This window comes from Panthera leo, chromosome E2, assembly GCF_018350215.1.
Source record: "Panthera leo isolate Ple1 chromosome E2, P.leo_Ple1_pat1.1, whole genome shotgun sequence".
NCBI lineage: Eukaryota > Metazoa > Chordata > Mammalia > Carnivora > Felidae > Panthera > Panthera leo.
In genome coordinates this window covers 44,734,207-44,754,881 of record NC_056693.1, presented here as the reverse complement: position 1 = coordinate 44,754,881, position 20,675 = coordinate 44,734,207, and the positions used below count along the sequence as shown (strand labels likewise).

The 20,675-nt window shown below is 42.4% G+C and overlaps 1 protein-coding gene across 2 annotated transcripts in view; it reads right to left on the bottom strand.

Moving 5' to 3' along the window:
- The window catches only part of WWP2 (WW domain containing E3 ubiquitin protein ligase 2), a 149,854-nt gene extending 129,552 nt beyond the window's left edge, over positions 1 to 20,302 (bottom strand). For both annotated transcript variants that reach the window (XM_042919825.1, XM_042919826.1), the window contains exon 1: positions 20,233 to 20,302. The gene's annotated coding sequence lies outside the window, so the exon portion shown is untranslated. The remainder of the gene's footprint in view (positions 1 to 20,232) is intronic.
- Between the last annotated feature and the right edge of the window lie 373 nt (positions 20,303 to 20,675).

The window sequence follows — 20,675 nt, the reverse complement described above, 5'->3', positions numbered from 1 at the left end:
AAAGCCAGGGGAAACCTAAGTGTAGTATAATACGATTGGTGTATACTTGAACTTACACAAAACACTTGTACATTGCTGTGGCCAAACATAAATGGAATAAAAGCATAAAAGCGTGGATGGAACGTAACCACACAGAGGTGAGAACAGAAGTTACCCCTGGGGTAGCACAGAAGGCAGCAGGGGAACTGGAGTGTGGAGCCAGGCCAAGGGAACTTCAAATGTATCCGCAACATTTTATCTTTTAAAGAAAAAGTTCTGAAGCAAATATGGCAAAATGTTAATATTCATTAAATCCAGATGGTGGTTTTTATGACTATTTTTTATCTTATTCTCTGAACCATTTTACATGTTTGATCTTTCCCGTAGTTTAACGATAATTTTAAGGGGGGAGAAAAGATCGTATCTTGAATAATGAAGGAAAGATTAATGATTATAAATTAAGCCTCAGGGCTTTCACTAACAGGGGTTAAAACACTATAAGCTGGAAATCCATTATTCATAGACTTTAAAAATAAAAGAACATTTTAAAAATCTTTACATCTATTGGGACTCTCTCTTTCCTAAGGCAACTCGACGGAGGGTAGTTTTAAACTAGCTTGTCCTCCCTGAGCTTTAGTATTTTTTAGCCAGTGGCCTGAACTCCAGAGACTTCGAGAGAATGAAACTGGAAGCTTCCACACGGCCTGTTAAATGGGAAGAAGCCCAAACCTCTTGATCTATATACTTCGTGGCCCCAAAACAAAATCAGTCAGATAAATTTCAAAGAAGGCTTAGAAGGAAGAAAGCCAACCGGGAAAGGAGGAGAAACAGAGCAGACAAGACATTTTCTTTCTCCAATGTCTTTCGTGATTACAGTCCATTGTTTCTTTTTCTTTTTTTAATGTTTGTTTATTTTTGAGACAGAAAGACACAGCATGAGCAGGGAAGGGGCAGAGAGAGAGGGAGACACAGAATGTGAAGCAGGCTCCAGGCTCTGAGCTGTCAGCACAGAGCCCGACACGGGGCTCGAACCCACGAACTGTGAGATCATGACCTGAGCCGAAGTCTGATGCTTAACCGACTGAGCCACCCAGGCGCCCCCAGTCCATTGTTTCTTAACAATAATCAGTGTTATTCTGCAGGGCTCTGCCTGTCTTTCCAGATCCAATCGGGAAAATACCACCTTGACATCACAAGGTAGGTAGGTATTTTGAACTGTAAAACCTTTTCAACCATGTATTTTAAAAAGTAACCATTCCTAGAGAAGAGAAGTCAGATCCCATCCCAAAAGCACTTTTAATCTATTAGCTTCTGCCTCAGGGCCCCTAATGGGCATGAGTCTCAAATCCCCACTACGCACTACAGGAATCTCATGAAACCTGAGGCCCACCGGTCTCAGCAACACTGTGGTGAACTCAAGGAATTGTTTCCCTTGCTAAAAGCAATTGGAAATGTTTGCATCCAAATTGCTCCCCAAAAAACTGACTTAGCATAAGCCTGGGCCAGGAAGGAGGAAGAAAGAGAACAGTGTTTAAAATAGCACCAAAGATTACAGACACACAAAGAATTTCATTATTGGAGAAAGTAACGGATTTATGGGGAGGGGAAGGGAGAAGCCAAAACTAACTCTGGTATATTTACCCAAATCTGTTTTAAAAAATCAAACATATATTGTCCTCTGAACCTATCCTCTATGTAAATCTTGAAAAGTATGTTTTAAAAATGAAATATAACAGAGTAGAAAATATGAGTACATCAAACATAAGGAAAAGTATTATTTCCTGAAAAGTCTGTTCAGATAAATGTATACTATATGTACATGCATACTGGGTCACATCAAATACATTTTTTTTCTAAAGGGTGCAGTCAAAAAAAATGAAAAAAAAACGCTCTAAAACAAACCCATTTTATGCAGGGTTCAGATTAGAGAGATGCTCACAAACACCACAAAACCCAATAAGTAAACACTAGGTTTGAGGACTACTCATTCAGAGAAATGTCATCAGTTTATTGTCATTTTAGGTCTGAGAAATTCTTCCACATCTACATAAAAGAACCTCACGGGCCTGGGTGAAAGGTATTCAGTTACTCATTCAACGAATATTTACTGAGCATCTTTTATACACCAAGCACTGTTTTGGGTGCTGGCGATACATCAGTGAATAAAACAGAAAAAAAAAAAAAATTCCTGGTAAAGAACATAGAAAGATCCCCTCCTGGCCCTGGCTCAGAAATGGAAGAAGTAACCACTGTGAAATATGCCAAATGTTCTCCACAAGAATGGCCCATCTCTAGGGAAAAAGACTTTACCCAGAGCTTTATCCTAACTAGGGGGAGGAAATTTCCCTAAGGCCTTTCTAGCCTTCTTGTTTCACCTAAGGGGGAGAAAACAGTTAATAAACACTAGTGAAGGTCACAACCAAGAGACAAAGACCCATTAAAAGACTGAGATTTAATGATAAGATTGCAAAATACTCCCCCTCCCCCATATTTTCCTATCATATCATGGGTCATAAGAGTGGGTTACACCTAAAAGAGATGAAAGGTACACACTTTGAGCTCCTGGGGGCCGCGCCTGGGAGGCTCAATCGGTTACACATCCGACTTCAGCTCAGGTCATGATCTCACGGTTTGCGGGTTCAAGTCCCATGACAGCTCAGAGCCTGGAGCCTGCTTCAGAATCTGGTATCCCTCCCTCTTTCTTTGCACCTCTCCAGCTTGCGCGTGCTCTCACTCTCTCTCAAAAATGAATATTTTTTTTTAATTAAAAAAAAAAAAAAAAGAAAGAAAGTCTGACTCCTGATTTCAGCTCAGGTCACAATCCCAGGTTCGTGGGATTGAGCCCCATGTCCAGCTCCACAAAGAGCATGGAGCTTGCTTGAGTATCTCTCTCTCCCTCTGCTCCTCTCCCCCACTCATGCTCTCTTTCTCTTTCTAAAATAAATTTATTTAAAATTTTTTTATTTAAAAAAAAAAAAAAAAAAAGGACTTCTTAGGGAAGACCAAAGATAACCAAGAGACCAAAACAAGAACACTAGATGAATTTGAAGTTTCTGGTACTTACAGTTTTAGCGATCATTAAATACAAACCAACTCCTAACCAGATTAACATAAAATCCCAAACGAAAGGCCTATTAACCTCAGTTCCTATTACCCAATGCATCATGTCCAGCCTTCAATTAAAAATTATTATAAGGAAGGGGCACTTGGGTGACTTAGTTGGTTAAGCATCTGACTTCAGCTCTGATCTCACGGTTCATGAATTCTAGCCCCACATCAGGCTCTGCACTGACGGTATGGAGCCTACTTGAGATTCTCTTTCCTTTTCTCTCTGCCCCTCCCCCACTTGCAAGTGCGCATGCACAGACATGCTCGCGCGCTCTCTCTCTCTCTCTCTCTCTCTCAAACTTTAAAAAAAAAATTTAATGTTTTTATTTATTTTTGAGACAGCAAGAGACAGAGCATGAGCAGGGGAGGGGCACAGAGGGAGAGGGAGACACAGAATCCAAAGAAGGCTCCAGGCTCTGAGCTGTCAGCAGAGAGCCTGATGCAGGGTCTGAACTCATAGACTGTGAGATCATGACCTGAGCTGAAGTCGGACGCCCAACTGACTGAGCCACCCAGATGCCCCTAAATAAATAAACTTTTAAAGAAATTACAATTAGGGACTCCTGGTGGCTCAGTCAGTTAAGCATCCAACTCTTGGTTTCGGCTCAGGTCACGATCTCACAGTTTCATGAGTTCAAGCCCCACTTCAGGTTCTATGTTAACCCTGCAGAGCCTGCTAGGGATTTCGTGTCTCTCTCTCTCTCTCTCTCTCTCCTCTCTCTCTGTCTGTCTGTCTTTCTCTCTCCCTCTCACCCTGGCTCATGCTTTCTCTGTCTCTCTCAAAAATAAATAAGTAAACTTTAAAAAAAATTATAAGCAATGCCTAAAGGCAAGAATAACAGTGTGAAGAGACAAAGCAGTATCAGAACCAGACTCAGAGATAACAGAGATTTTAAAACTATCAGACAGAATTTAAAATAATTTTGGGGGTGCCTGGCTGGCTCAATCAGTTGAATGTCTGACTTTGGTTGAGGGTCTGAGTTCTGCTCAGGTGATGGTCTCATGGTTCGTGGTTTCGAGCCCCATGTCTGTCAGGCTCTGTGCTGACAGCTCGGAGCCTGGATTCTAGGATTCTGTGTTTCCCTCTCCCTCTGCCCCTCCCCTGCTCACACTCTGTCTCTCTCTCTCTCTCTCTCTCAAAAATAACTATGGATGAATATGTTAATGATTCTACTGGAAAGAGTAGAAAACACCCAAGAACAGATGGATAATGTAAGTAGAGATGTGGAAACTCTAAGAAAGAAAAAAGAAAATGTTAGAAATCTAAAACAGTGTAACATAAACATAGAATGCCTTGATGGGCTCATCAGTAGACAACGTGGCTGTGGACTCAGAGCTTGAAGATACGTCAGATGAAACTTCCCAAATGAAAATGCAAAGAGAAGAAAGAATGTTTTTAAAAGTCCAAGAACCGTGAGATAATTTCAAAATGTGCAAAATATGCATAATTGGAATAGCAGAAGAAGAGAGAACAGGGCAAAAGAAATACCTTAGGTAATAATGGCCAAGAATTTTCCAAAATTAAAAACCAAGAACAAGCCCCAAATCCAGGAAGCTCAGAGAACATCAAGGAGGATAAATACCAAAAACAAGAACAAAACAAACAACTGGACACACAATATTACCTTATTTAATCTAGACAAAGCTAAAAACAAAGAGAAAATCTTGAAAGAAGCCAAAGGAGAAAAAAAACCCCAGCAAACCTATACAGGAATAAGGATGAGAATTACAGCAGGCTTCTTACCGGAAACGATACAAGCAACAAGACAGCAGAATGAAATAGTTAAAGTATTAAAAGAAAAAACACACTAACCTAGAATTTTGGGGCCAGTGGAGTTATTCTTCAAAAGTAAAGGAATAAACAAAAGACTTCCTCAAACAAAAACACGCTCTGAAAGAAATTTTTAAAAGAAGTTTTTCCAGGAGAAAGAAATAATACAGGTCACTCATATCTACCCACAGAAAAGAAGAGCATGAGAGAAAGAATAAATGAGGCTCCATCCATTGGCTTCTTCAAACACTAAAAGACTGATAACATAGGGAGAGGACATGTGCCACAAGGGATGTCAGACAGACACCAAATGAGAGATGTGTGGAGGTGACCAGCAGTCGGAGGAAAACAAAGCAGTTTAGGACAGGAATTTGAGATGGCAGTCGAAAGCAGAGAAAATTGTGGACAAGGAAAGTCTTCCTGGGAAGGTGACTTCTGAGCAAAGACCTGAAGATGGCGGACGGAATTGAGAATAGCAGTGGAAGAACATTCCAGGCAGATAAAAGAGCAAGGGCAGAAGCTCTTGAGGTCCTGGTGAGTCTTGGGAGGATAAACAACAAAAAGGGGCCAGCGCATGTCAAGGGCAGGGAAGGAGGACGAAAATGACAGTGGTAAGGGATTCAGTGGAATTTGACAAATTCTTCATAAGTAAAATTATTCTTAGTGAAGGGCGCCTGGGTGGCGCAGTCGGTTAAGCGTCCAACTTCGGCTCAGGTCACGATCTCGCGGTCCGTGAGTTCGAGCCCCACGGCGGGCTCTGGGCTGATGGCTCAGAGCCTGGAGCCTGCTTCCGATTCTGTGTCTCCTTCTCTCTCTGCCCCTCCCCCCCTTCATGCTCTGTCTCTCTCTGTCTCAAAAATAAATAAACGTTAAAAAAAAAAAATTTTTTTTAAATTATTCTTAGTGAAATACGAAATGCTTTGGAGCAATGGTTCTCGATTCCTTGTGCACCGAGAATGAATGATCTGGGGAGTATGAAAAACAGACCAACAAAAAGGACAACCAAATCCCAGCCTCAGGGATTCCCATTTGCTTGGTCTGGAGTAGGGTGGGGTCAACTATGTTATCTAAAAATTCCCCCAGGGTATCCTAATATAAATTTGGGGTAAGAACCACTGGTTTACTGTTACCGAATTAGCCCACTGTACTAAGAGTAGGACTTTAGCTCTATCCAAATGTTCTAGGCAAAACCAAAATTATGCAGAAAAATTGCACAGAATAATATGCAGATGAAAAAAATGGGGGAATATAAAACTCTAGGAACAGAATCTAGTGAAGGAGCTCTGTGTCAGTAGTGGTTCCAAGGAGACCACATATTACACCACCTTCCATTATATCAACTTTTCCCCGGAGAGCCTGCCAGGGGCTCTCAATAAACATAACAGATTAAACACGTATATTTATCTCTGTCTGTCCCCTTCTCAAACTCCATCAGAAAGACAGAAAAGAAATACAAAAACAGGGGCACCTGGGTGGCTCAGTCGGTTAAGTGACCTTTGATCTCCGGGTTTGTGAGTTTGAGCCCCGCGTGGAGCTCTGTGCTGACAGCACGGAACCTGCTTGGGATTCTTTCTCCCTCTCTCTGCCCCTCCCCTGTTCGCTCTCTCTCTGTCTCTCTCTCAAAAAAAGAAATAAGATTTAAAACAAAAAGAAATACAAAAATACAAGCCCACTAAAAATGAATAGAAAACGAAACAACAGTTAAAGAGGGAGGCAACATTCTGGAAAGCGAGTTGAAACTGAAACCTAACTGCCTGAACCGGCTGGGGAGGCAGAGCTGCCGAGAAGCAGGCTGATGGCGCTGAGGGTCAATAACCGGGTCGCCAGGTACCTCTGAAAGTGAGAACCTAAGTGAGCCTAAAAACAGGAGAGACCAGTGAAAGCCTGTATGGAAAACAGAGTTCCCGGACCCCTTTCCCCACCAATTCAGCTAGGCAGTCACCCTCCCTAAACCTGAACAGGAGAGTTCATTTTTAGACTCTGGATAGATTCGACTACACCTGGGGATTTCAGGCACAGCTGAGGGTAGTGATAAGGCACCATGCAGATCCAGGAAGATAAGTGGAAGTCTACATCAGGAACTGTGACAAGTCACTGGCCCCCCACCCCACTCACCTTCCCTCATTTGAGTCCTAGCACACAGTTCAGCCTGCTGGTACTTCATGCAGAAAGGAACACAATTTGAGGAGAGCCTCAGACAGAAAAGCCAGATATCAAAACATGCAGAGAAAAAAAATAACTGACAAGCTCATCCTAAAATGCGTAAGAAAATGCAAGGGATCCAGAATAGCCAGAATAATCCTGAAAAAAAAAAAGAAAAACAAAGTTGGAGGATTCAGGTTTCCTAATTTCTAAACTTACCACCAAGCCACAGTAATCAAGACCATGGAGTACAGGCATAAAGACAGACGTACAGAGCAAGTAAAGAAAATTGAGAATCTACAGACAAACCCATACTTTTTCGTCCAATTGATTTCAGACAAGGGTGCCGAGACAATTCAGCAGAAATAAGAGCAATAGTCTTTTCAGCGAATGGTGCTAGCACAATGGGGTATGCGTGCGCAAATGAAGGTGGGCCTGTGCCTCACACCTGATACAAAAATGAACTCAAAACGGATCAAAGACCAAAATATAAGGGCAAAAACTATAAAACTCAGAAAAAAACGAAAGGCATAAATCTTCATGACTTTAAGTCAGGAAATGGTTCCTTGGACATGCTATGAAAAGCACAAATAAATAAAAACAAGATAAATTTGTCTTCATCAAAATTAAAATTTTCTGTGCTTTAGAGGAGACCATCAAGGAAGTGAAAAGACAACCCAAAGAATGAGAGAAAATATTTGCAAAGCATGTATCTGATAAGACTCGTATCTAGAATAAAGAACTTTTACAACTCAGTAATAAAAAGCCAAATAATACAACTTAAAAAGAAATGCGCAGGGGCACGTGGGTGGCTCAGCTGGTTAAGCGTCCACCTCTTGGTTTCAGCTCTGGTCACGATGTCACAATTCGTGAGTTCGAGCCCACATTCCGCTCTGCACGGACTGTGGAGACTGCTTGGGATTCTCTCTCTCTTTCCCTCTCTCTCTCACTCTCAAAATAAACTTTTTTTTTTAATGGGCAAAGGATCTAAACAGACATTTCTCTAAAGAAGAGATTAAAAAAAAAAACAATATATGAAAAGATGCACAACCTCACTGGTCACTAGTGAAACGCAAACATTTTAAAACCATACTGAGATACCCCTTCATACAAACTAAAATGGCCAAAATCAGAAAGTATACAAGAACAAATGACAGCAAGAACTTGGAGAAATCAGAATCCTCAAATAATGTTAGCAAGAAATGAAAAATGGTGCACAACTTTGGAAAACATCTTGGCAGTTCCTCAAAAAGTGAAACAGAATCAGGGCGCCTGGCTGGCTCAGTCAGTGGAGCACATAACTCTTGGTCTTGGGATTGTGAGTTCGAGCCCCACGTTGGGTTAAAGATTACTCGAAGATAAAATATTTTTTAAAAAGTTAAATAGAATTTTAAGACCCTGCAATTCCATTTCTAGGTGTATGCCCAAAAGAACAAATGTGCATAGCAGGATTATTCAGAATTTAAAAAGGGGAAACAACCCAAATGTTCATGAACTGAGAAATGGATAAGAAAATGCAGTATATCCTTACAATAGAATATTCTTTGGTGAAAAAAGGAATGAAGTGCTGTTTCATTCTGCAATATGGATGACCTATGAAAACTTGACACTACGTGAAAGAAAAGAAAAAAAAGGAAGCAGGCAAAAAGGCCCGATTATTATATGATTTCATTTATACAAAATGCTTAGAATAGGCAAATCTGTGGAAAGAGAAAGGAGATCAGTGGTTGCCTAGGGCTGAGAGGGTCAGGGGGGTGGAGTGACTGTTAATGGGTAAAAAGTTTCTCTCGAGGTGATGAAATGTTCTGCAAATAGACAGTAGTAAGTAACAACTACACAAACTTTGTGAAAAGGCTAACATTCGCTGAAATAACACTTCAAAGCGGTGAATTGTAAAGTATATGAATTATATCTCTTTTTAAAAAGCTTATAGTTAAATGAAACAGAGATCAAAAATAGTCTCAAAACAATTCAGAGATAAAATATTGCACCTAGGAAATAAGAACAGAATGTAATTTTAAAGGAAGGAAGGAAGGAAGGAAGGAAGGAAGGAAGGAAGGAAGGAAGGAAGGAAGGAAGGAAGGGGCACCTGGGTGGCTCAGTCGGTTAAGCAGCTGACTTCAGTTCGGGTCATGATCTCGCAGTCCGTGAGTTCGAGCCCCACCTCAGGCTCTGTGCTGACAGCTCAGAGCCTGGAGCCTGTTTCAGATTCTGTGTCTCCCTCTCTCTGCCCCTCCCCGTTCATGCTCTGTCTCTCTCTGTCTCAAAAATAAATAAACATTAAAAAAATTTTTTAAAAATAAATAAATAAAGGAAGGAAGGAAGGCAAGCAGGCAGGAAGGTGGGAAGGCAAGCTGGCTGGGTGGTTGACTCAGAGAATAAGAAACTGCTCTTAGAAAGGACAGTGCTGACAGAAAAAAACAAAGCTGATAAAGTGAAGACACACGCTAAAAAGTAGAACCAAAAGAAAAAGGAGAAAAACAACTTTTTTAAAATAGAGAATTTATTTTAAATGTCCACTGTCCAACTTAGAGTAAGTCCAGAAATAGAGAAGGGGGAAAAGGGGGAAAGAAATCAGCACAGAAATGTTACAGAAGATTTTTCTTAAGTTGAAGTACATACAGTTCCAGACAGAAAGAACCCAAGGAGTGCACAGAACAATGGATGAGAAAAAAAAAAACCACTCTAATGCACAATGCCGTGAAATTTCAGAACAGGAGAACAAAGGGTAAACAAGCTTCCTGTCACATTTACAAACAAGAGGAATCGGAGCAGCATCAGACTTCCAGACAGTAATACTAAATGCAAGAAGCCAATGCAACGCTCTCAGATTTTAGATAAAATTATTTTCAATCTAGAATTCTATGACCAAAAAAAGGCATCAATCAAATATGGCTGGAAAATAATGGTGTTTTCAGATTTGTAATCTCAAAAAAATTCCTCCCAAACTGCTTTCCTCAGGAAGCTACTGAAAGATGTGCTCCAGGAGAGTAAAGAAGAAAGAGGATGGATAGTGGGGATTCACATGGGAAAGACAAAAGGAATTCTGAGATGAATGATGAAAAAATCCCAAGGTATTACAGTGTAACAGCCCAAAAACCAATCAGTCCAGACCAGAGAGTTTATACGAAGTGTTACCTCTAGATGAAAGAATGAAAACGGAAGAAAAATTACACGATGCATCTGATGCACTTAAAAAAGGAGAACTTTAGCTCTATCACAATGTTTGGTGCAGGGGTGCCTGAGTGGCTCAGTCAGTTAAGCATCCTTGATTTCGGCTCAGGTCATGATCTCACAGTTCATGAGTTTGAGCCCCACAATGGGCTCGCCTACTAGGGATTCTCTCTCTCTCTCTCTGCCCCTCCCCACCTGCGAGTGCGCAGCCAGGCACTCTCTTTCTTATAAAGGACTCTGAGTTGAAAGGGTCTCTCTCTTTTTTTTTTTAATGTTTAATTTTTTGAGAGAGATACAGTGAGAACCAGGGAGGGACAGAGAGAGAGGGAGACACAGAATCCCAAGCAGGCTCCAGGCTCTGACAGTATAGAGTGCGACATGGGGCTGGAATTTACAAACCATGAGATCAAGCCAAAGTCAGATGCTTAACCAACTGAGCCATCCAGGCGCCCTGCATTCTCTCTCTCTTTCTGTCTCTCTCACGCTCCCTCTCAAAGTAAATAAATAAACAAACATTAAAAAGAAAAAGTTTGGTGCAGAATTAGTGACAGGAACACAGAAAACTATGCAAATGAAAAAATCAGGAAATAAGTAGTAACAGCAAAAGTTTTATGAAAGGAAATGTAATCCTAATAAACTATGTGGCTCAGCTGTGAATAAAATTTATAATTATAGTAGCATAAACCATTTAATCAAAACTTGTGATGTGGGAATACTCAGAAGATCAGGGTAGAATATGTGTTTGTGGAGACTGGCCAGAAAGAGAGCTAAATCCTCACCTTCGGTAAGTTAAAAGACAGTAAACAAAACTGACAAGCTAAAAAATAACAGTATAAGGATGTCACTCAGAAAGGCAGAAGTTGGGGTGCCTGGCTTCCCCAGTCAATAGAGCATGTGACTCTTGATCTTGGGGTCATGAGTTCAAGCCTCATGTTGGGAGTGGAGCTACTTTAAAACCAAAACAAAACAAAACCAAAAAATGCAGAATACCATAAAAAAAAAAAAAAAAAAAAAAACCGTTGAAAGTCATGAACTCTATAGAGCAAGAATCAAGAACAAAGAGGGGTGAAGCTAGGAAATGCTGTTGCGTTACAAGTCTTGTAATGCTATTTGGCTTTTTAAACTATGTGCATGTATTATTTTGGTCATAAATAAATTTTAAATTCAGAAAAGGAAAAGACTTCTCTTCAAATCAGGTCATAGGATGATGTCCTTGTTTAATTTTAATAAGAACATCCCGTCTACGTTCAATTAGAGTAGTGGGTTGAATTGTAGCACCCAAAAAGGCATGTCTAAGCACCAACCCCCTGGAACCTGTGAAGGTGACCGCGCTTGAAAACAGGGTTTTGCAGATGCAATTAAGTTACAGATATCAAGATAAGATCACCTTGAATTGAGTGGGTCCAGCATCCTTTTAAGAGACAGAGGGGAAAAGACACAGACACAGGACAGGAGGCCATGCGAAGACTGAGCAGAAATCAGAATCCTACAACTCCGAGCTAACAAACACCTAGAGCCACTAAAAGAGGCAAAAAAAGAATTCCCCTCAACCTCCCCACCTCCACCCCAGCCTAGAGGGATGAAGCCCTGTTGATCCTGACCCCTTAATTTCAAACTTGTGGCCTCCAGAACTGTAGAGAAATACATTCACTTAGTTTTAAACCATCAGGCTTGTGGCAATTTGTTACACAGATAAGGAGAAGGAAACTAATACAATGAGCAACAAAGGCTTTGGAAGATGTTAACCTCAACTGCCATCAGGCTGAAACTGCAAGTCCTTCTCTAAGAACACATCCTTTGGAGGCCCAACTCCCCCAGGACCACAGTAACTTCCTCCCAAAAATAAGCCCCTATAGTCACAGGGGCCATGGTCTTGCTCAAACTGTTTCTTAGTTGTGATTCCAGACACAAAAGAGAATCCTAAACATATTATGCTTTATCTCATGATTTTTTAAAAAAATGAGTATTTTTCACGCTCTGTCTCAAAACAATTTTTGATCCCACTACTGACACAGCGAGTGATTAACTTTAGAGAATTAAGAATAAGGTTAACTATTTTAACGAAAAGTCAGAGGATGAAGCAAGGAGAGCTACAATGGAAGAGTAGCAGGCAGCCTATCTCCAGTCTTCCCAGGAAAGCTTTACGATCTCCCTCCTCCTTTCCACCTCTTTCCTTTTCTGCTTGGCTAGGCCCCTCCCCCCCCACCCCCCCCACCCCCACCGGCCAATTTCTTCCTCTTCCCTGCAGTGACAGGGGCACGCCTCAGGCCCTGCAAGGGTATCTCCGGAGGGCTCACAACCAAAAAGGAGGCTGGACTCCAGCTCAGAGTTAGACTGTGGTACAACCTGAACTACCAGCTTGCAGGGGGGGTTATCAGCTCCACACTGAAGGTAACAAATAAAGCCCTTACACCTTTCATTTTAAATAAGAAACTAAATAAATAAGTAGGGATGCTTGGCTGGCTCAGTCCAGAGAGCATGCGACTCTTGATCTTGGGTTGAAAGTTCGAGTCCCACATCGGGTATAAAGATTACTTAAAAATAAAATCTTAGGGGCGCCTGGGTGGCTCAGTCGGTTGAGCGTCCGACTTCAGCTCAGGTCATGATCTCATGGCTTGTGAGTTCGAGCCCCGTGTCAGGCTCTGGGCGGACAGCTCAGAGCCTGGAGCCTGCTTAGGATTCTGTGTGTGTCTCTCTCTCTGCCCCTAACCTACTCACATTCTGTCTCTGTCTCTCTCAAAAATAAATAAACATTAAAAAAAAAATTTTTTTTTAATAAAATCTTTAAAAAAAGATAATAAATACATAAAAAGCCAGGTTTCTTTGCCTATAATCCACAAGTGGTTAAAAGACAAGAAACTCTTGGTTAAGGTAGTAACTGCTTAGTTCTTCTCATTAGCAAAATTAAACACGCCAAGGGTCCACCAACAGGTTCATAGTTGCCAGAGATATCCAGAAAGACAACAAAGATCTATCATAATCCTTTTAAGTTAAAATATTTGAAATACCTGAGATCAAAAAAGCAGGGAGAACATGTTTCAGTGTATTCTCCTGGGAACAGAGGGAGCTGAATAACGTGTGGTGCCGTGACACCAGAAGATGGGAGGACAGTAGCTGCTGTCACCTGCACTGAAATCTTCACTTGATCTCCACAGAACGGAGAGGGTACAATGAAAACAGGACTGGGTGGTTCTTTATTTTTAATATTGTTGAAATATAATTCACATACCATAAATTCACCCTTTTAAAGCATACAATTTAGTATATTCAAAGTAGTGCAACCATCACCACTATCTAATTCCATAACATTATCATCACCCCAAAAGAAACTCCATACCCGTTAGCGGTCACCCCTCATTCCTCTCTGCACAGAGCCTCTGGCAACCACTGATTGACTTTCTGACTCTATTGTCTATTCTAATGTCTATTCTGGACATTTCAAATACATGGAATTATACAATATGTGGATATATGACATTTTGTTTACCCCTTCATCAGTTGATGGACAACTCAACATTTAGGTTGTTAGCATGGGTTGATTCTTGAAGCCAGGAGAGCATAATGGTCAAGGTCACCTTCTGCAGGAAGGCAGCCAGCCTCTGACTAAGCCCCTTCCAGACCCTCTTACTCACCCTGCCCAGTTCAGAGCCACGGTAACTGTTTCAATAATATTTAAGACCCCACTCTGTGCCAAGTCCTGGAAATACAAAGGTGAATGTCACAGGGTCCCTCTGGGACCTCGGATTTCTTGCTCTGAGAGACCCCAGTGAAATAAGTCTTCCAAAAGCTTTTGGCAAAAGAAAGCAACCACACGTCAGATTTAGCAAGCAAACGACAGCTCTTAGAACATCTGAAGCACCTGGTCCTTTTTATCACCCAACTTCAACAAAAACCTTTCAGCCAATCTTGAAGAGGTAAATAGGTTTAACCACTCCCTAGCTTTTGAGTGATACTGAACAAGTTACTTACCCTCTCTAAATCTCAATTCTTTATCTGTGAGATGAAGCTAATAATGTTACTTACAAGATTACTGTAAGGATTAAATGAGTTCTGTCAAGTAAAACAGCACAGAGTAAGTGCTTCAAGTATTAACTACAAACTAAGCTAGTCCTTTTTTTTTTTTTTAATGTTTATTTATATGAGAGAGAGAGAGAGAGAGAGAGAGAGAGAGAGAGAGTGTGAATGGGGGAGGAGCAGAGAGAGAGATGGAGACAGAATCCGAAGCAGGCTCCAGGCTCTGAGTTGTCAGCACAGAGTCCCACGTGGAGTTTGAACCCACGAACCTGAGCCAAAGTCGGACACTTAACTGACCGAGCCACCCAGGCGCCCCCACGCTAAGCTGGTTCCTGATGCTAAAATTCTAAGCTCTGCAATTCCTCAAATTCTTGACTCAGCCTTGAGTGAAGAAACCACTGAACGCTGATCTCAAGGTAGCAGATGAGCCAGGGAAGAGCAAAAACTACTCACCAGCACCAAGATTTTAATTTTAATTAGCCAGTTGTGGAAACAGGCAGAGCTTCTCATTTATAATTATAGATCCACCCATGGTATTCACTTCTTGAAAAATGTGGAAGAAAGGGGTCTGTTCAAAACAATTCCTCCTTTCCTTCACATTCTCATGCTTTTCCAGTTATTTCCAACACTAATTCTTCTTTCTTGGCCTCTCTCCTGCAGCCAGCATTGAGTTACCTTCCATTCTCCAAAGGTCCATATTGAAAAACAATCAAACAGAACGGAACTTTGCCAAATGACATGCGTACAAAGACCAAGTACATAAAAAGAGAGAGGGAAAGACAGGGGAGGGCCTATCTTTGGGAGCACAGTGGAATTACAGGCTAATAATAAAAGAGACTGGAAAGCAGATCTCACAACAAAACGGAAGCAAAAGGCATGAGTGACCCAGAGGAAGGAGACACCTGCCCCAGGTCAGGACTGCTGAGTCTTAGTGTTTGGCATTTTCCTGGAAGTAGTTATTAACACTTGACTTAAATCATTGAGTGTTTACAAGCTTGTGGGGAAAAGTAAGGGACTAGAACTTTTGTCTCAATTTTTTTTTAATGTTTGTTTATTTTTGAGAGACAGAGTGCAAGCCGGGGAGGGGCAGAGAGAGAGAGAGACAGAATCTGAAGCAGGCTCCAGGCTCCAAGCTGTCGGCACAGAGCCTGATCCGGGGCTCAAACCTACGAACTGTAAGATCATGACCTGAGCCGAAGTTGGACACTTAATAGACTGAGCCACCCAGACGCCCTAGGACAGGAACTTTCTAAAAAAGATTCAGTTAGTTCTTTTTAAGAGAAACAAGATCTTCCCTTTCATTCCCACCTCTCAGAAATTCCAGAATCTGTAACAGTCCAAAGTGACTCAAAATCACTCCAAACCAGCTCACTAATTTGATTCCAATGGGAGTTCATGGTCGTGTATCCACTACCACACATCTCCTAATGAAAGCATGAGATCTAAACTCAGAAGACCAAGATTCAAATCCCAGCTCTTTCATGTCTTGGCTACAAGACCTCACGCACATCACTTCACCTCAGTGGGGTCCCATTTTAAATCTATAAAACAGAATAGCCAACAAACAATAGGCATTTGATACATGTCAGGTAAGACTAATATTTAAACATTAAAAACTCATTACCCATCCTTCCAGGCTGTGTCTTTCCCATCGTTCTTGGAGGTCTCTAAATTGGTTACCAACCCAGAAAGGCAGACTAACTCCAGAAATTAGTACTCAAATTGATTTCAGTGGCACCACAAAGATGTACGCCTTGAAGAGTAGTCTCCTCAAGGAAAAAAAAAAAACAAATTAGTGGGGCACCTGGCTGGCTCAGTCAGTAAAGCATGTGATTCTTTTTTTTTTTTTTTTTTTTTTTTTTCAGAACCCTCTTTAAGTATTTTACTGACAAAATGTAGAGCGTGCGATTCTTGATCTTAGGGTCATGACTTCAAGCCCCACTTTGGGCATGGAGCCTATGTAAAAAAAATAATAATTTTTTGAAAATAGCTTGTTGTTTTCAAAAGGATCTTTAAACGAAAAGTGAAAAGGAAAGAAAATCAAGTTCACCAAGATATACTACAATGCTTTGCTGTGTTTAAAATACCTAGTAGTGTAACAGTATAACCTGAGATTTTATTACAAAATTTAACTTCCTGCACGAAGCACTCCTCTTGGCTATGTACCAACACTACTCCGTAAGTGACTTCGCCTAGTGTCTTAACTCTCAACACTGTCCACCTGCTAACCACTTCCACAAGTACCTCTTTCACCCAGGCCTGTCTCCAGAATTCCCTAACTGCCCCACACACTTTCCACTGGATTTCTATTAGACATGTTAAAATCAATGTCAACAAAATTGAGCCCCAGCCCCTGTTCCTCCTACAGTCTTCCCCTTTTCAGTTTAATGATAATTCCACATTCTATATCCACAACGCTTGTGGACTATACTTCAAAATATACCCAGGGCCTGACCACCTCTACCACCTCCATCTCTCCCACCCCGCCCTCCTTCGCTTGGATCATAGTGATAGCCTCGGAACTTGATTCCCCGCTTCTAGCTCTGCCCCTCTGTGCTCTTTCTCTGCACCATAACCAGACTGAGATAAAAAGCAAGATATGTCTTCTGCACTCCACTGCTCAAAACCCTCCAATGACCCCAACTCACTGAGTAAAAGCCACCATCCTTACAATAGGCCAGAAGGCCCTCCATGACCTGCTCATCTCTCCCATTGTCCCCAACACCTCTTTGACCTCACTCTTCTACTCCCCCTCACCCACACCCCTCCAGCCACCGTAGCCTCCTAGCTGGCCCACAAACCTACCGGCGGTGCTCCTTCTTAGGGCTACTCAACTCTGCCTGAAGCACTGACACAGCTCCCACCCTCAGCTCCTTCAGATCGTTACTCAACAGTCACCTTCCCAGGAAGGCTTCTCTCTAAAGACTCTAAGGGAAACTGCAACCCCAGCCAACACTCCACACCACATGCCACTTCCCTCCTTCATTACAATATAATATGCACTTCATGTGGTTATCTTGTTTATTGCTCCTTGCCCCACTAAAATGTGAGATCCACAAGGGCAGAGATTTTTGCTTTTCTTGTGTATTATATTCCCAGTGTTTAGAATAGCACTGTCCAATATAATCTTTAATTTTCAAGAAAACACATTTTTAAGGTTTTTTTTTTTTTCGTTTTTATTTACTTTTGAGAGAGAGACAAACAGCAAGAGAGCACAGGGGAGGTGCAGAAAGAGAGGGAGACAGAGGATCCGAAGCAGGCTCTGCGCTTACAGCAGAGAGCCCGACACGGGGCTTGAACCCACAAACTGTGAGACCAACTGAGCCATCCAGGTGACCCACAAGGAAACACATTTTAAAAAGTAAGAAGAAACAGGTGAGGGGCACCTGGGTGGCTCAGTCGGTTGAGCGTCCAACTTCAGCCCAGACCATGATCTCATGGCTTGTGAGTTCCAGCCCCACATTGGGCTCTGTGCTGACAGCTCAGAGCCTGGAGCCTGCTTCAGATTGTGTCTCCCTCTCTCTCTGCCCCTCCCCCGCTCATGCTCTGTCTCTCTCTCTCTCTCTCTCTCTCAAGAATAAACATTAAAAAAAAGAAAAAGAAACAGGTGAAATTAATCCAATTACATTATTATATTTAACCCAATAAACTTAAAATGTTTTTGCATACAGTACATATTGATACTATATTAATAGTATGCTTGTTATAACATTAAAAAAAAAATCAATGACATCTTTTACCCTTTTTTTTCATACTGACTCTTGAAAATCTGGTGTGTATTTTGTACTCATAGCATCTCTCTAGTACTCAACTATATTGGACAGTACAACTGTAGCACAGTGCCTGGCCCAGAGCAGCACTCACACATATTCCTTGAATGAAAGACTGTTTTCCCAGGAAGAGGCATCTAGGGCATAGTAGTTTTTTAAACGTCAACTGCATTCTACATTCACAATCTTTGGTGTGATATATATATTATTTTTTCCTTAAAATATTATACTTTTTACACTTGAAAAAATACTTTTAAAATACAACTTTATATTGCTTCTATAAATGAGAGAGAATGGGTCTAAAGCTAAAAGGCCTGGGCTTCAGTCCCTGCTCAGTCATTCATTCACTAGTCTGGGATGAATCTAAAGTATGGACTCCACCAAAACTGTTTCTTCATCTGTGGAACAGGGATAATACTGCCCTTCACAGGATCATGGTGAAAATTAAATGAGATGTTGATATAAGCTGTCTGTAACTGAGAAAGTCATCATTAAGTAAAAGAGACTAAGAAGCCAACCCAAGCTTTTTTCCTATGCCTATCATTTCCACATGGACCAATAATACAAAAAATGGCAAGGCAGTCTGACAAAAGAGCTAGGTCTCAAGTTCAAAAGCCTTGTCCTCCGCTTATAGCTACGTGACCTTTAGAAAGTCATGCATTCACCAAACGTTTACCAAGTGACTACAGGCACTAGGGTAGCAGCCAAACAAGATATGAACCCTACCCTTGAAGGATGTGCAGTCTAGGAGGAAGAAAGAGACAAGGAAACAAGAAAACAATAAATTGTTTTTAAAAATCAAGCCACTCTCTCTTAGGTCTGTTTGCTCATTATGAAATGGGAATAATACCTTCCCAACATAACCCAAAAGGCTGCTACAGAAGTTAGTTTTTAAATGTTTGTCAAATACTTCAATAACTTTAACTCACGTTTTTTGTTTTTTTATAATTTTGTAAATGTTTACTTATTTTTGAGAGAGAGAGAGTGAGAGCGCTAGCAGGGTAAAGGCAGAGAGACAGCCAGAGGGTCCAAAGCAGGCTCTGCGCTGACAGCAGAGAGCCAGATGGAGGCTTGAACTCAGAACTCTAAGATTGTGACCTGAGCTGAAGTCGGGCACTCAATGGAGTCACCCAGGCACCCCTTTAACTGTGAAGCATAGTCATTTTTTCCCCCTACTTGTAATCCAAAACGACTCTGGCTCCTGTGACTGTCCAGTTTGAACATTCACTCCAGTTATATCACATCCATGAAATTCATTTCACTTCGGCAAATTTTAGTAAGCATGCAGAAAAAAAGGATGAGCAGCTTTAACACAGGTATTTAATACTGAAATAATGATCCAGGTCACAATTCTAAGGAACACAACGCAGACCTCTCAGTTACCCTACCTACTTACAGTGTGTCAAGATAAGCAATCATAGGGTAAGGGAAACTGAATAATTTAAACTGAAGAAAGAGGAAAAGTCATAAAGCAGTAGAGACACTGTGTCCAAGATTTCTGCAGTGTTGCTGAGGTAATGCTGGGCTAGGTCGTGGTCAACAATTTAGGCTAAAAGCCATTTTATGGCCAGAGTAAAGTGCCCACACTCCTTTTTTAAGCCTCGAAGTTGATCAGATCTGGGAAAAACTCAAAGAAAGATGATCTGAAGGGCTAGGTTCCCAAGAAGTGGAACCCTACCCAACCAGGACAAAGTGGGTGTGACGAAAGCAAAATGATCAAGATTCTGTGATCCTTCCTGAAGTTCAAAAACTGAATGGGACCCAAATCAAAGTCTGGTGTAACAACCATTCCCAAAGAAGTAGGAAGGAAGAGACTCTCAGATGGGGTTCACACCGCATCTTCTTCCTGATTTCTCCTTTCCCTCCTTGTCATATTCTCAGGAGCCCCCTTCCAGCTCGGTCCCAAGTCGCCCCTTCCTCCAGTCCCGATCCCTCCACAAAGGTCACGCCTCTTCATCCCTGGCACCAAAGCTCCTTTCCCCCTTCCGGCAGGACCTGACGCCCGCCGCAACCCTGGCCGCCTCCGCGTCCACTTCTAAGAACCCCCGCGCGCGGCCCGCCGTGCGCCCACCCCGCTCGGGCGGGAGCCGGGACACCCCTCCTCGGAGGCCGGAACCGCCGCGCCAGGCCCCTCCCACAGGAAGCCGCCGCCCCCCGGCGCCCGGGCTGCACCGCCCGGCCCACCACGCGCGGCCCGCCGCCCGCCGCCCACCCCGCGCCCCCGGCCCGCCCGCGCGCCGAGCCCCCCGCGCCCGTCGCGCCGGCGCTCGCTACCTGCCGCGGCCACAGAAGCGGCGCCCAACTCCGCTCCCACTTCCGCCTTCCACCGCCCGCACTCGGGCCGGGTCACGTGACCGCGCGCGGTCACCTGACCCGGAAGAGGCTGGCCAGAGCTGCAGGTGTGGGCAACCTAGGCAGGGCCTGGGTACATTTGTCCCGGAGTCGGCCTTCTTACCATTCCTGTGTTGGAAAGTGGAAGGGCTTTCCACTCGCTAGCTGATCCCGGAGCAAGCAAATAAGTTGAAGGCTCACTGTGTGCCAGGCGCTTCATTCACTCCCGTCAACCTCGGAGGCGGGTCTGTCATTAGTTCCATTTTACAGGTGAGAGGAGGCCAATCAAGTCAACAAATATTTACTGAGCTCCTTAAGGTTACGCAGTAAATACAGACGCCCAGTTAAATTTGAATTTCAGATAAACTGCTATGCAATATATAGAT